Raw genomic sequence first — 15,162 nt, forward strand, 5'->3', positions numbered from 1 at the left:
ACTTTAATAAAAAGAGGTTTTGCAATATTTCTTGTCATTTGTCTTTTATAGAAACAACCCATTAGCAACAAAAGTGGCTATTAATCAGTATTTTAACACTTAACATTGTTGAATTCACATTACACTGGTGTTGACCTTAAATTAGGAGTGTTAATTTTTAACACTGTATTTCTGTGCCAACACCAGTGTAGTGTGGAAACAACAATGAGTAGTGTTGAACAAAGTGTAAAATTTAACAATATTGAGTGTTGAATTAACATATAATGGGTGTTGTTAAATTAACACTACACTTTTGACTAAATTAACACAGTGTAGTGTGGACACATATACACACTTTGCCGGTGTTAAATCTGACACTGTGAGTGTTATTTTAACACCAGTGATTTTGCTGTGTACTGCCTTGCGGTATTACACTTTCACTTTGAAATTCGTCCAGAAAGGCATATTTATTAGTTAAATATTAACTCATAATTGACGATAACTCGTCAATGGCGGGGAATGAGTTAAAACAACAGGAGACATGAATAAAAAAATGAATGAATAAATCACAATTAATGAAAACATATAGAAGTGAATACCATAAACAAAACTTTATTTAAATGTATTTATTTAAGAAACTATCACGTTTACTGCCATTTCAACACAGCTGTGACAATTCTACAGCTTTATTTTCATAAATCAGCTGAGCACTTTGTGGTATGTCCTGGGTCAGTAGCCATTTCTCAATGTCAAGGATACTTCCTTGGCAGAACTAGTCCTTACAAGTCACTTCCTTCAGAGGCTAGGCGAGGCTCCTTTTAAGCATTCGAAGAACACGTTAAATGGAACAGGCTAGCAAGTGCACGTCATTATGTCATTGCGTGATTGAAAGGTGTGCTTTCGGTGCTGCGCGCATAGGATTGTGGGTGATTTCAGCGCGTGAAGAGCGCGAAGGATACAAATTTGCATCCTTTCCTGCATATGGGATATTTCTCGAACGAAGGACTCAGTCCTTTGGCTGAAATTTCAAGGATCCTCGACATTGGAAAAGTCCTTTGATGGACGTCGATGACGTAGCATCCTCGAAATTATAGCTTCCGAGGATTCTTCCTTGACATTGAGAAACGGCTTGTGTGTAAAGTCAGGGTGCTGAGGAACAGCCCTGTGTAACGTATAGAAATCACCCGATTGGCTGGTCTCCCGTCGATTGCTGTCCGAAACTTCAGTATACGTTAAAGTGTAGGCGAGAATTACCAGGATTTTTTACTGGTGCCATGGGAAAGCTGGGATAGAAGTGTCCATCCGATGCATGCTTCCAAATTTGGGTGGATTCGCCTACTGATGTAATGAATACTGAGAATTCGGACATACTAGATCTGTTCACGTACTATATAAGGAAAGTATGCTATTTCAGACGATACTTAAGTACACGTGCCTCTGAATCTCGTGAGAAATAGTAAAAAATCCTGGTAATTCTCGCCTACCCTTTAACGTATACTGAAGTTTCGGACATACTATTCGTTCGCCTACTGCTTTATGCCTACTATATAGTATGGCAGTATGTGGTTTTGGATTCAGCCCTTGTCTCTGGTCCTGTTTGTTGCTGGTTTATTGTCCTTGTTTGGCTGTCTTTGTTACATTGACCGGCATTTTCACTGGCCACAATTTTGTTGTTGGTAAAATACATTTTATATGATTAAACCTGACTTTGGCATCCTAAAATGACTTTAATTAAAGTAAATTTTGTTAGGAATCAGGTAGTCAGACACGGAATCTGATGCAAGTAAAAAGTTTATTAAAAGACAGCGGTAGCAGCACTCAATAAATAATCTCCCGAAGGCCAGCCAGGTATTAAAAGGCTATAGTCCAAAGTTCGTAAATCTCCTGATGATCAGCCGAGTATGAAGGTGATAGTCCACAGTCACAAAGAGTCATCAGTTCTATTCTGAAGGCGAGAAACACCGAGCACAGCTTGGAGAGAAATAAATAATCCACAGTCACAATGAGTCCTCGGTTCTATTCTGAAGGCGAGAAACACAGAGCACCCGCTTGGAGAGGGAGAAGATAATACAGTCACACGAAAGCCGGCAGATGTGAAGGAGATAAACACTGGATGTAACTGGAGAGAGACAAAAGGGTTAATCCACTTGTGATGAAATGGGAACTTTAAACCGGGAGCTCACGTTAAGCAGCGAATCCTGGAGGCAACCACTGAACTCGGGGAAACACAGACTAGAAAAGAAACAGAGCAGCAAAACGTGGCAATGATCAACTGGACAAAACAACACGAGCACGCAAAGAGACGCACACACACAGAAGAATAAATAGGCAGAGGAAATAAGCGGCAGCTGGAATTAATCAGCAGACGAAAGGGAGAGAGCAGGTGTACACAAGAGGGTATGACACGCCCACAAAGGTGAGAACACACACACAGAACATGACAAACCCGGGACGTAACAGTACCCACCCGCTAAAGGACGGCACCGGACGGACCTGGGGGAAACTCACCCCGACGCCGAAGAAGATCCTCAACCAGATCAGGGTCCAGTATGTCCCGAGCCAGTACCTAACACCTCTCATCCACACCGTAACCCTCCCAGCCCACTAAATACTGATGACCTCTGCCCCTACGCGGACGTCTAGTAATCTCCTGACTGAATAGGCAGGGACACCATGCACTAGTTGCGGGGCAGGGGGATTAGGGGCAGAAACAGGAGAATTAATGCGGGCAAAAATCACTGGTTTAACCCTGGAAACATGAAAAACAGGGGGAACCCGATCAAGCGAGGGAGGTAACTTAAGCTTAACTGTCACCGGACTGACAACCTTAATGATACTGTATGGCCCAATGAATCGCGGAGCCAGCTTACGAGAAGGCTCACGGAGAGGCAGATCCTTGGAAGAAACCCACACTTTCTGACCACATACATAACGAGGAGATGGTCGCCGGTGACGATCAGCCGCAGCTTTGGTCCGTCTGGAGTTCTCTAATAAAAGATCTCTAGCTCTCCTCCAAGTGCGTTTGCATCTTTGAACGAAAGCCAGAGCAGACGGTACCGCTGCATCGGGTTCTTGTGACGGAAAAAGGGGGGGCTGAAAACCAATAGATAATTCAAATGGAGATAATTTAGTAGAGAAAACGGAAAGGGAGTTATGAGGATGCTCGACCCAGGGAAGCTGTTGGCACCAAGAGTTCGGATATCGAGACGACAGACAGCGGAGCGTAAAGCCGAGATCCTGGTTAGCCCGTTCACATTGCCCATTGGTCTGAGGATGATAACCGGAAGACAAGCTGGCAGTGGCGCCGATCTGTCTACAAAATTCCTGCCAAAAACGAGAGATGAACTGAGGACCCCTATCTGAAACCACGTCAGTCGGAAGACCGTGTAAACGAAAAACGTGATTAATCAGAATCTGAGTCATCTCCTTGGCAGAGGGAAGTTTGGGCAGAGGAATAAAATGAACCGCTTTAGAGAAACGATCCACCACAGTCAAAATAACCGTGTTACCATTAGACGCCGGTAAGCCCGTGAAAAAATCAAGAGCAATGTGAGACCAGGCGCGGGAGGGAATGGGTAAAGATTTAAGCAGACCAACGGGTGGATGATGAGAAGCTTTATTACGAGCACAAACCTGACAGGCTAACACAAACTGTCTGACATCTGAGCCCATAGTGGACCACCAAAAACGCTGACGGATAGGGGCCAACGTTCTCCGAACTCCGGGATGGCCGACAAATTTGGATTCGTGACCCCACCAGATGACATCGGAGCACAACGCCTCGGGAACCCACAGACGACCCACCGGGCACCCCTCTGGAACTTCCCCCCCCCCCGGCCGGCCTCTCACTCGCCGCTCAATTCCCCAGACGAGGGCACCGATCACCCTCCCCTCCGGGCGAATGGTTTTGATCCGTTCGGATTCTGAGTGATCGAACAAACGAGAAAGAGCATCAGGTTTTATATTCTTAGAACCTGGTCGGTACGAGAGGGTGAAGTTAAAACGATCAAAGAAAAGTGCCCAGCGAGCCTGTCTGGATGTTAACCTCCTGGCCGAACGGATATATTCTAAATTCTTGTGATCCGTCCAGACCAGGAAGGGCTCTGATGTACCCTCTAACCAGTGACGCCACTCCCCCAAAGCGAGTCTGACCGCCAGCCACTCCCGATTACCTATGTTGTAATTTCGCTCTGCTGGATTTAACTGATGGGAAAAAAGTGCACGGGTGCACTTTCCCATCAACGAGTGACCGCTGTGACAAAATGGCGCCAACACCGATATCCTAGGCATATACTTCCACAATAAATTGATTAGCCGGATCTGGAATAGAGAGAACAGAAGCAGAGATGAAACGGGACTTTAAATCATCAAAGGCTCTCTGAGCCTCATTACTCCAACGGTAATAAGCTTTAGTGGAGGTACGAGCGGTAAGGGGTTTAGCAATCTGACCAAATATTCTGATGAATCGCTGGTAAAAGTTGGCAAAACCCAGAAATCGCTGTAACTCCTTACGAGTGTCGGGAACTGGCCAATCAGCGACCGCTCTGACCTTAGCGGGATCGGGATGTATCTCTCCTGCGGCAATAACAAAACCCAGAAACAAAACCGACTCCTTGTGAAACTCGCACTTCTCCGCCTTAACAAATAACTGATTCTCTAATAGCCGTTGTAAAACTAGGCGAACATGTTGGGTGTGTATCTGCATAGAGGGGGAAAAGATGAGTATGTCATCGAGATACACAAAGACAAACTTATTGATCATGTCTCCCAACACTTCATTAACCGTAGTCTGAAAGACAGCCGGAGCGTTCTCGAGACCGAACGGTAAAACGGAATATTTCCAGTGTCCGGAGGGTGTGTTAAATGCTGTCTTCCACTCATCGCCCTCCTTAATACGCACCAAGTGATAAGCATTGCGCAGATCTAACTTAGTGAACACACAAGCTCCCTGTAATAATTCAAAAGCTGATGACATTAACGGTAAGGGGTACTTATTCTTAACTGTAATCTCATTTAACCCTCTGTAATCAATACAGGGACGTAGAGAGCCATCCTTCTTTTTAAAGGGAAACTTCACCCATTTGCATTAAGCTTTGTACCGTTAGAACCCCAGTCATGTTTTTGAATGGTCGTGCACCATTCCCTCAGTTTCCCCTGAGAGGGGAGAAATACTGATTTCAGTGAGGCACTTCCTTCTTTCAATGATGTAAAAATCGTCATTTTGCGTCATTGAAAGAAGGAAATCCTGTATCTCTATTGAGTGTGAAAGACTACAGACACTCATTCCTCATTTTTCCAAGGTGGGGGCTATGGGTGGGACCCACTCACGCTTCAGACCAATTACAGATAAGTGGGTGGGACTTACAAAAATATACGAACACAGACCGAAAAAAAACGATCAGCCGGCATCTTTATGCTAAGCTAAGCTAAACAGAAGTTGTGGAGCGAGCCGAATTCATGTTACAATAACAGTGGAAGTTAATCAATATTACATGGAAGAGGGTGATTTTACAAGCGTGATGCTCTAATCCGCTGTACATTGCACCTTTATGAGCCACAATACTGCAAAGAGCTGAGGCAGATGTAGGAACAGAAGCCCGAGGAGAAGCCGGAGCCTGGGCGTCGGCTGGGTAGAGGAGCCCGGTGAAGACGCAGCAACCATCGGCCTCTGCTGCGTAGAGAAGCTTGGACAGACTACCGCCTGTATTCTCGCTGTGTGCTTGCTTTATTACATTTCTGCATCAGATAAGGATATAGACGTTTGTTTGGTGAAGGTTTCTATGCAAGAGAGGAACTTAAGCGTGTTTGGAACGTTTATTTCACGGACATGTTTCGGTTTATGAGCAGACGCGCTGCGGAGTATATAAGCTTGGACGGACTCGCGCCGTTTGCTTTCGGTTTAACATTTCTGGATCAGATAAGGATATGAACGTTTGTTTTGTGAATGTTTCTGGTCGCGTGCTTATTTCAAAGACGTGTTTCGGTTTACGAGCACAAGCTCCAAGAGCTGAGGCAGCGCGTCTGTGGAGATATTATGTAGGCGACGCGTTTGTGTGGAGGATTCAGGGATAAACGGACGTCTGACTAAAGTGAGTGTTTATATTTTCTTTGTTATACTAACGTGGCATTTATGTACACAATAGCATATCTGAGCTGTGTTTTATATGTCTATATTGTGAGAGCAGTGAGGCCAATAATAACACAAATGTAATTACAGTAAACAAGAGACAAAAAGAAAATTGGTAAAACTAAATAAACATTTAAAATGCATATCCTTTTTTTAAGTACTTGGAAAGACATTTGTACTGCGGATCTGAAACTGCACGTTACTGTTTGAATAAGACTTTGCTACACACCAGGCCAGAGTGTTATTGTGTGTAACACAATGTAACATCACGTTTAAAAGTAAATCATGATTGGTGTCAGTCAGACACAGTGGTGGTGGCTATTTTCTTTGTTTTACTAACGTGGCATTTATGTACATAATAGCATGTCTGAGCCGTGTTCCGATTAATGGGAGTGGCTTGCAGAGCTGTGCATTGTGGTGCAGAGTGGCAGTTGTAGTTTTTCATACAAATGTGCTCTAAAGTCACATTTTGTCTTTTCTCTGTCAAATAGGCACAAAAGTCTACATTTATGTTACATTTTGACTACAAATATGACTCACTTTCCATAAAGATTAATGTTCCTATCGGTGAAATGGCCCTTTAACAAAGAAAAATCCAGCCCCAGCTGGGGAGGTGGAGCAGCGAATGAGACCGGCACTCAGAGCTTCATTAATGTACTTATCCATAGCCTCTCTCTCAGGTTTAGAAAGGGAATAAACTCGACCTTTAGGCGGAGAAGTGCCTGAGAGAAGCTCAATAGAGCAATCATACGATCGATGAGGAGGTAGTGAGGTGGCTCTGGCTTTACTGAACACCTGATGCAGATCAGAATATTCCGCCGGCATCCCCGAGATATCAGCAGCAGGAGTCTGAAATACAGAACAGACAGAACCAGAAAAAGCAGGACCAAGAAAAGAGACATGACAAGACGGTTTCCAAGACAAGACAACACTATTCTGCCAATCAACGTGAGGATTATGTTTCACTAACCAATCATGCCCCAAAATGATGGGAGATAGAGATGAGTGTAAAATGTAAAACTCAATCTCCTCACGATGATTTCCAGAAACAAATAGACTTACTGGGGGGGGGGGGGGGGTGTGATGGGTGATCAAAGCCATGTGTTGACCCTTTAATGTCCAAGCGGACAAAGACTTGGTTAAAGGTCAGGCAGGAATGCCCCAGGATTCGGCTAACTTAGCGTCCAAAAAACTTGCCTCAGCTCCGGAATCCAATAAAGCCTGAGAATGAAAATCAGAGTTATTAAAGTTTATGATCACAGAAAGCTGTGTACGACCCCCGGGAGAATTATAAACAGTAGAAGCACCCACCGGTACTCCCGACTCTACCAGTGGGCGGACCCTTTTACTGGACAACTGACAGCCATATGTCCCGGCTTACCGCAGTAGAGACATAACCCATTAGATAGGCGGTGCTGTCTCTCCCTGCTGGTAAGCCGAAGCCTTCCTAATTACATGGGTTCTCCATCTGCCGCAGAAGGCGGTGTGTGTGCGTGACTAGATTCCTGAGATGAAGAGTTGGTGAGGTATTGTCGAAATGATTGACGATGACTACGTTGACGGTGACGTGTCTCCACCCGCAAAGCCAGCTCAATCGCGCCTCCAGGGACACAGGTAGATCGTGTGATGCAATGTCATCTTGAATCTCAGGTTTAAGTCCATCGAGAAACTGGACTCGTAAGGCAACGTCATTCCAACCACTGGAGAGTCTTAAATCTGAGGCCGTAATCAGAAACAGAATTATTGCCTTGATTAAGTCTGACCAACTCAGCGGCCGCCATATTGCCCTGGAGCGAACGGTCAAACAATTTCAACATCTCGATGCGGACACTCTCAAAGCTGAGCGTGCATGGTGCCTTGGCCTCCCACACAGCCATTCCCCAGTCTCTCGCCCTCCTGGTGAGTAGTGTTAAAACGTAAGCCACCCGGGCAAGAAAGGCTCTACATCCACTCGTATCTCCGTCGTAAGTGGGGGGGTTAACAGTCTGAGGCTCTCGGTCCGAACCTGATGCTGCGTCAGGAGGAGGAGTAGGAAGCATACCACCAACAGCTGATCTTACTTGCTCCAGACGATCATTAAGGGACGAGAGCTGGTCCGAGAGCCGCTGAAAATCATGTGAAGCAGACGTGAGTAAGGAAGAGTGTTGGTCAATGACCACTCCCTGCTGGGTCAGAGCTGCTTGCATCGCCTCCAGACTGTCATCACTTGCAGATTCCATACTTCTGGCGTGCTCGTACTGTTAGGAATCAGGTAGTCAGACACGGAATCTGATGCAAGTAAAAAGTTTATTAAAAGACAGACAGACAGCGGTAGCAGCACTCAATAAATAATCTCACGAAGGCCAGCCAGGTATTAAAAGGCTATAGTCCAAAGCTCTTAAAAGGACAACCCTGTAAATCTCCTGATGATCAGCCGGGTATGAAGGTGATAGTCCACAGTCACAAAGAGTCCTCGGTTCTATTCTGAAGGCGAGAAACACAGAGCACCTGCATGGAGAGGGAGAGGATAATACAGTCACACGAAAGCCGGCAGATGTGAAGGAGATAAACACTGGATGTAACTGGAGAGAGACAAAAGGGTTAATCCACTTGTGATGAAACAAGAACTTTAAACCGGGAGCTCACGTTAAGCAGCGAATCCTGGAGGCAACCACTGAACTCGGGAAACACAGACTAGAAAATGAAACAGAGCAGCAAAACGTGGCAATGATCAACCGGACAAAACAACATGAGCATGCAAAGAGACGCACACACACAGAAGAATAAATAGGCAGAGGAAATAAGCGGCAGCTGGAATTAATCAGCAGACGAAAGGGAGAGAGCAGGTGCACACAAGAGGGTATGACACGCCCACAAAGGTGAGAACACACACATAGAACATGACAACCCCGGGACGTAACAAAATTTACTTGATTTAGACTTTAGATTAGACATAAAACCCTTTCAAATGCAGATTGACCACCCAAAATTAAGACTCATTTATTAGCTGGTATATTACAAATAGATCATATTATATATTTAGCTGAATGAAAACATGTTAGTAAGGCATAAATAGATTAACTTCTAATGAATATATTAAAAGGGATGCAGGGGTGTAGAAGATTAACTGAAAAGATAAATACAAAAACCATCGACAAACACTTTAAATATTTATTAACAACAGCAGTAAATGAATTTGTGAATTTTACTGTCAACTTGTTTATGCAGATTGTATTTTATAAGCTTGGTCATGGTTTCTGTTAAAAGTGATTTAAATATAATAACATCCACACTGTCATAAACTGTTAATGGTAAAATAAAATTTGTAAACTTACTGACTGTATTGGAAAAATAAATAAAAATGGCATGTGCATAATAATTTGGTATATGAAAACGGTTTAAGCTTTATACATATTGCATTCTATCTTTTAGGCTACCATAATAAATAACAAAACGATTTCAACTTGTTTTTCACTTTTTTAGCTAAATGTGGACATAAGAAAGAGATAATTTAGCGGCGGCATGTAATTTTTAAGAATAAGAAAATAAGGGTAAACAAAGTAAACATATAAACTTACTGAACTTCATCATAGCTGTAGAACAACTGGTAAAGTGACAGCATTAAATAGCGTTAGATTTCTCTGCTGATTTTGGACAGAAAGATATGATTTATACATCATTTAAAATGTTAAAGTGTCTATTTTTGTGTCCACTTCCAATACATGATGCACGTTCGGTTCTCTCTCTGCCATTGTTTGCAATTCGCAACCTCACCACTAGATGCCGCTAAAATTTACACACTGCACCTTTAAGTATAAAAATAGCCTAAGTGTAAAACACTTTTTTCCAAATTTGTTTAAACTGTCTTTATACCAATACATAAGTAAAATGTAAGTACTCTGAAAAAGAGAGTATACAAAACAAGGGTCTGTAGACCCTTAATTATTTCACAGATAATTATTTCCATACACTCCACTCCACCCCCTCCCTTCTGGGTTTCTTCTAAAGCCACGCCCCTAAAACACATGAACGTGCGACACCGACTGGCTCTGCTGTGAGAAGCATTTACATAAGACGAGCGGAGAGGAAGCAGCGTGGTGCATTAAATAACATCATGTCAGAATCACATGTAATAATACACCTAACTTTATCACTATGAATATAAACAAATAGGATGGCTTTTAGTACTCACTATCAAGCTAACATATTGATACTGGTAAAGGGTAAAATATACAGTCAGCTCCATAAATATTGGGACAGAGGCACATTTTGTGTAATTTTAGCTGTTTACCAAAAATGTATTCCAGTTACAGTCATATTATGACTATTGGCTTACAGTGCACACTCTCAGCTTTGTGTTGAGGTTATTCACATCCAAATTGGCTGAAGGATTTAGAAATTACAGCCGTTTAATATTTAGCTCCCCCTTATTAAAGAGGTCAAAAGTAATGGGACAGTTGACTTAAAAGCTTTTTATGGACATGTATTGTCTATTTTTAAATAATTTCCTCATGAATGACAGATGTTAAGGTCTGGAGTTAATTTTAAGTGTGGTAATTGCATTTGAAAACTGTGGCTGTGAACCCAAATCATTCAATTCAGGGACATCTCCATGCAAGTGATACAGACCATATTTAGGTTTCAAAAACACAACAAATTCATCAGGAGGAACATTAAGAGTGGCCAGATCAACAATCCAAACATCTCCATCTCTTTTGTGGGAAACAGGGAAAGCAGTTCTAAGAGGAAAAATTATTTCATTTTCCGTTTACAAAAAAAGGAAAGAAAAAGATAGACAAACAGAATTGGAACAAAAAATCAAACTATTAGAAGACATAAACATGAATAATCCAACAGAAGAAACACAGGATTCATTAAGAAAATATAATCTCAAATTGAATGAAATAATCAATAAACATACTAGGCTTGCCGCGATAGTTGGTGAAACGGTGATAACCGGTGCTTCAGCCTCTCACCGGTTAGATCACTTGCCCACCGTGACACCGTCTTTCACCGTCGTTTTGATATTTTCGTGTAATTAAATCATTTAGTTTCGTTAGAGAGAGCAAACACACTGAATGCGTGTCTGCTGCCTGAATTCAGTGGGGCTGAACGCGCATCACAGAGCAGCAGGTGTTATAGTAGTTTTTGTTGGGTAAATTACTGATCATATGCTGTATTAATATTATATTAGGCCTAAGGCCTGTTGTTTCTACACAAGGCTATAAGACACCCAGTTAAACTTTCGTTTTCTCAGTTAACTTTCGTTTCCTAATTAAAAGAGTCCAGGTGCGATCCTGCGACTATACCCCGATTGTTCTCGCCACGATTATCTTGAGAAGCAAGGTCGAAACAACTGATAAACAAGAGTACGTCATTTTAGATTAAAGAATTCGTCCAGCTGTACTTCGTTACATTAACAATAAGGTATCTGTGCAAGCTAGGCCAAGGCCATGAAAACCAATAAACAGAATATATCATTTTAGATATGAGGCAGGATGCAGCTGCACTTCTGCTGCATCAAACAAATAAAATTAATTGTGGCAGACTGAGACCAATGAGAAGAACATACGTCATCTCAGATAAGAAGTGTTTGATCTTACTGTATAAAAATGGAGTCAGATGTTGGGAGGGCGGATGATCTTTTAGCGCCTCTAGGAGGGGTATTGATTGTCTCACTTTGTTGGCTCGAGCGAATAAAGTAATTTTTGTTTGGCACCTGGAACCTTTGTCTCCTGAGTATTTTTTCTTATGAAGATTCAAGCTAAGACTTTTTGCCACAACATAACTTGGTGACCCCGCGACGTGATTGGACAGAGGCTACGGAGTGGAGGGCTGCAGACGGGCAGAGGTCGGCCAGGTCACACAAGGGCGCGCCACTATAGAGGTGAGCATAAATTTTCTTGCTTATTCTGTATAGTGCTTGTGTGGTCTGCCGAAGGTAAGCCCTGAGCGGTGTTGATACTCCAGGCCTCTCCAAATTTAACACGGCGATATGATACTTATACTACTAATTAATTTGCTTCTATTAAGATAAAGATAAAATATTGAATTGCAAAAGCAAGAGGGGGTTCCAGATTTCAAACAAGTGTGTGTATGTGAGTGCGGGTGTATTTTGGTGTTGGACCTGAGTGTTACAGTGCCTTGGGATCTTAAAAAAGATCTGAGTGTTACGGCATTTTGGGGTCCCACGAGAAACCTGAGTGTGACGGCACCTTGGGGTCTTTATAAAGATCTGAGTGTTACGGTGTCTTGGGGTTTCAGAACTTGAGTGAAATTGCAAGGGTGTGAGTGTAACCACGTCTTAGGCAAGGCGTGTTGGCACCCAGTGTTGGCCCTGAGTGTTACAATGCCTTGGGGTCTTAAAAAAGATCTGAGTGTTACGGCATTTTGGGGTCCCACGAGAAACCTGAGTGTGACGGCACCTTGGGGTCTTGATAAAGATCTGAGTGTTACGGTGTCTTGGGGTTTCAGAACTTGAGTGAAATTGCAAGGGTGTGAGTGTAACCACGTCTTAGGCAAGGCGTGTTGGCACCCAGTGTTGGACCTGAGTGTTACAATGCCTTGGGGTCTTAAAAAAGATCTGAGTGTTACGGCATTTTGGGGTCCCACGAGAAACCTGAGTGTGACGGCACCTTGGGGTCTTTATAAAGATCTGAGTGTTACGGTGTGTTGGGGTTTCAGAACTTGAGTGAAATTGCAAGGGTGTGAGTGTAACCACGTCTTAGGCAAGGCGTGTTGGCACCCAGTGTTGGACCTGAGTGTTACAGTGCCTTGGGGTCTTAAAAAAGATCTGAGTGTTACGGCATTTTGGGGTCCCACGAGAAACCTGAGTGTGACGGCACCTTGGGGTCTTGATAAAGATCTGAGTGTTACGGTGTCTGGGGGTTTCAGAACTTGAGTAAAATTTGCAAGGGTGTGAGTGTAACCATGTCTTAGGCAAGGCGTGTTGGACCTGAGTGTTACAGTGCCTTGGGGTCTTAAAAAAAAGATCTGAGTGTTACGGCATTTTGGGGTCCCACGAGAAACCTGAGTGTGACGGCACCTTGGGGTCTTGATAAAGATCTGAGTGTTACGGTGTCTTGGGGTTTCAGAACCTGAGTGAAACTGCGTTTTAGGTAAAACGTATTGGGGTTCCAGGGCGTGAGTGAGACCACGGTTTAGATAAATCGTGTTGGCGTCCAGAGCGAAGAGCGCTCATAAATCCTGTAGGCCAGGTGGCCGTAAGTACGGTCTTTATTATTTTGTTGCTTTGTACATTGCTTTTGTCAATCGTTGTAATAATTTGTGGTGAATTGTGTTGAGACAACAATCACTGCCAAAAAGAAGTAATATAGGAAGTTTGAGTGTTCTGTGTGAAGGCCCGGGCCGATGAGAGAGTGTTTTGCATGTCTGTGTCTTATTCAGCGTGGGAAAATGTTTGCCTGCTAGAACAGTGTCTGTGAAGAGATAAAAGCTTAGAGAGCAGAGAAGGGAGGGGCTCATGGTGTATGAGAAAGAGAGTGAGAGAGATTTTTGTGAATGAAAAACTGTTTTGAGTGAGAGCATATGAGAGATCAGTGTGTGTGTCTATATGTGTGTGTTAGTGAAGATAAAGTGAGGCCTCTGTAAATATAAACTGTAAATATGAGTGATTTTATCTTTAAAAACATAGCTTTTGATCTTATTTTTCATTTTCTCATTTTCTTTTTGCCTTAATATACCTGATGAAGTAATTATGGATGATAATAACTTAAAATATAAGAGACGTGTATTTATAGCAGCTAGGGATGTTCATATTGTATATAATAATAATTGCTAACGCATGGTGACACAAAGGTGGCCCCTAAATGAGACAAATTAGCAAAAGCAAAACTTTTTGAAATGCGTCCTACTTTAGAAATGACTTCTGTGGTAGATGAAAAAGAGACAATCTGCCCTTTTTGTATAATAATCATCTGAGATAATTGCGTGCTCTTTGATGAGGTAATGTTGCGTGAATATCTGATAATGTATGAATCCTGATTCTGTTGTTGATCTGTCGCTGCTGTTTGCACGTTTAAATGAGATAAAATGTTTTGTTTTTTATCAGGACACAGACAACCGTCAACTATTTTTACTCAATGACAATTTAATATTAAAATCTTATAAGTTGATGGTTAATATTCAGTTAATAAGCTGCGGTTATGAAAATTAACTGATATGAACATCCCTATTAGCAGCAGAAAGAGTGTGAAATGTTTAAATTCAAATAAATTGAAAATAAGAGATATTAACAATCACTTTTGGAAAAGCATTTAGCAAATATTTAGCAGTAATATAATATAAATTAATAGACTGGTATCTGAAAAAAAAATTTGTGGAAGTACAAAAGTTACCAGAAGTAGAGAAAAAGTGGCCATAGATAACCTGGCAAGTAATAATTAGAATCCTTTGTGGAATGTCATGTTGATAGAATATTTAGATGAGGTTTGCTCATACAACCTTCAGAAATCAAGTAGGCCACGTACGCCTGAAACTGGAAATAATAATATTTTGGAAATATTATTTGTGAGTGAAGTTGTCTATTTATTCATTGGTCACCCCTTATTTTGTATTAGGGAATATACAATAATTATTACATAATAGTAAACAATAATAAACAATATTATGAATAAATAAATGAATAATTAAAAGTAATCCGTGATAAGAGTATATGCATAAATAAGACCGGTGCATTGTGAACGTAGGCCTTTGATTGCCTGTGACAGAGATAGTGTAATAAGAATATTTTAAGGAGAATTTGAGGGAGGAACCTGGAAGAAATAAATTTTCCAAATTGACCTATGTAATTAATTCTAATTATGGTGAACGTCAGGTTACGACTGTAACCGTGGTTCCCTGAGATAGGGAACGAGACGCTGTGTCATGTAATGACATTATGGGGAACGCTATGCAGCGTGACGCGCGTGAATATTGTGTCAACTAGGTCTATATATAGACGCCGGCGGATGACGTCAAGAGTGACGTGGCAACGCGAGGCTATAAATAGGCGGAAATAATATAGGTCAAGCAGCTTCTGTTAAAATTGAAGCGAATGCTACAGGCACAAGGAGTTA

The 15,162-nt window shown here is 42.2% G+C and overlaps 1 protein-coding gene across 1 annotated transcript in view; it reads right to left on the minus strand.

The window, feature by feature from the left end:
- LOC129431122 (cation channel sperm-associated protein subunit gamma 1-like) overlaps positions 1–15,162 on the minus strand; it is a 325,761-nt gene that overhangs the window by 120,129 nt on the left and 190,470 nt on the right. The gene's annotated exons all lie outside the window — the stretch shown is intronic.

The sequence above is a fragment of the Misgurnus anguillicaudatus genome, chromosome 13 (assembly GCF_027580225.2).
Source record: "Misgurnus anguillicaudatus chromosome 13, ASM2758022v2, whole genome shotgun sequence".
Lineage (NCBI taxonomy): Eukaryota > Metazoa > Chordata > Actinopteri > Cypriniformes > Cobitidae > Misgurnus > Misgurnus anguillicaudatus.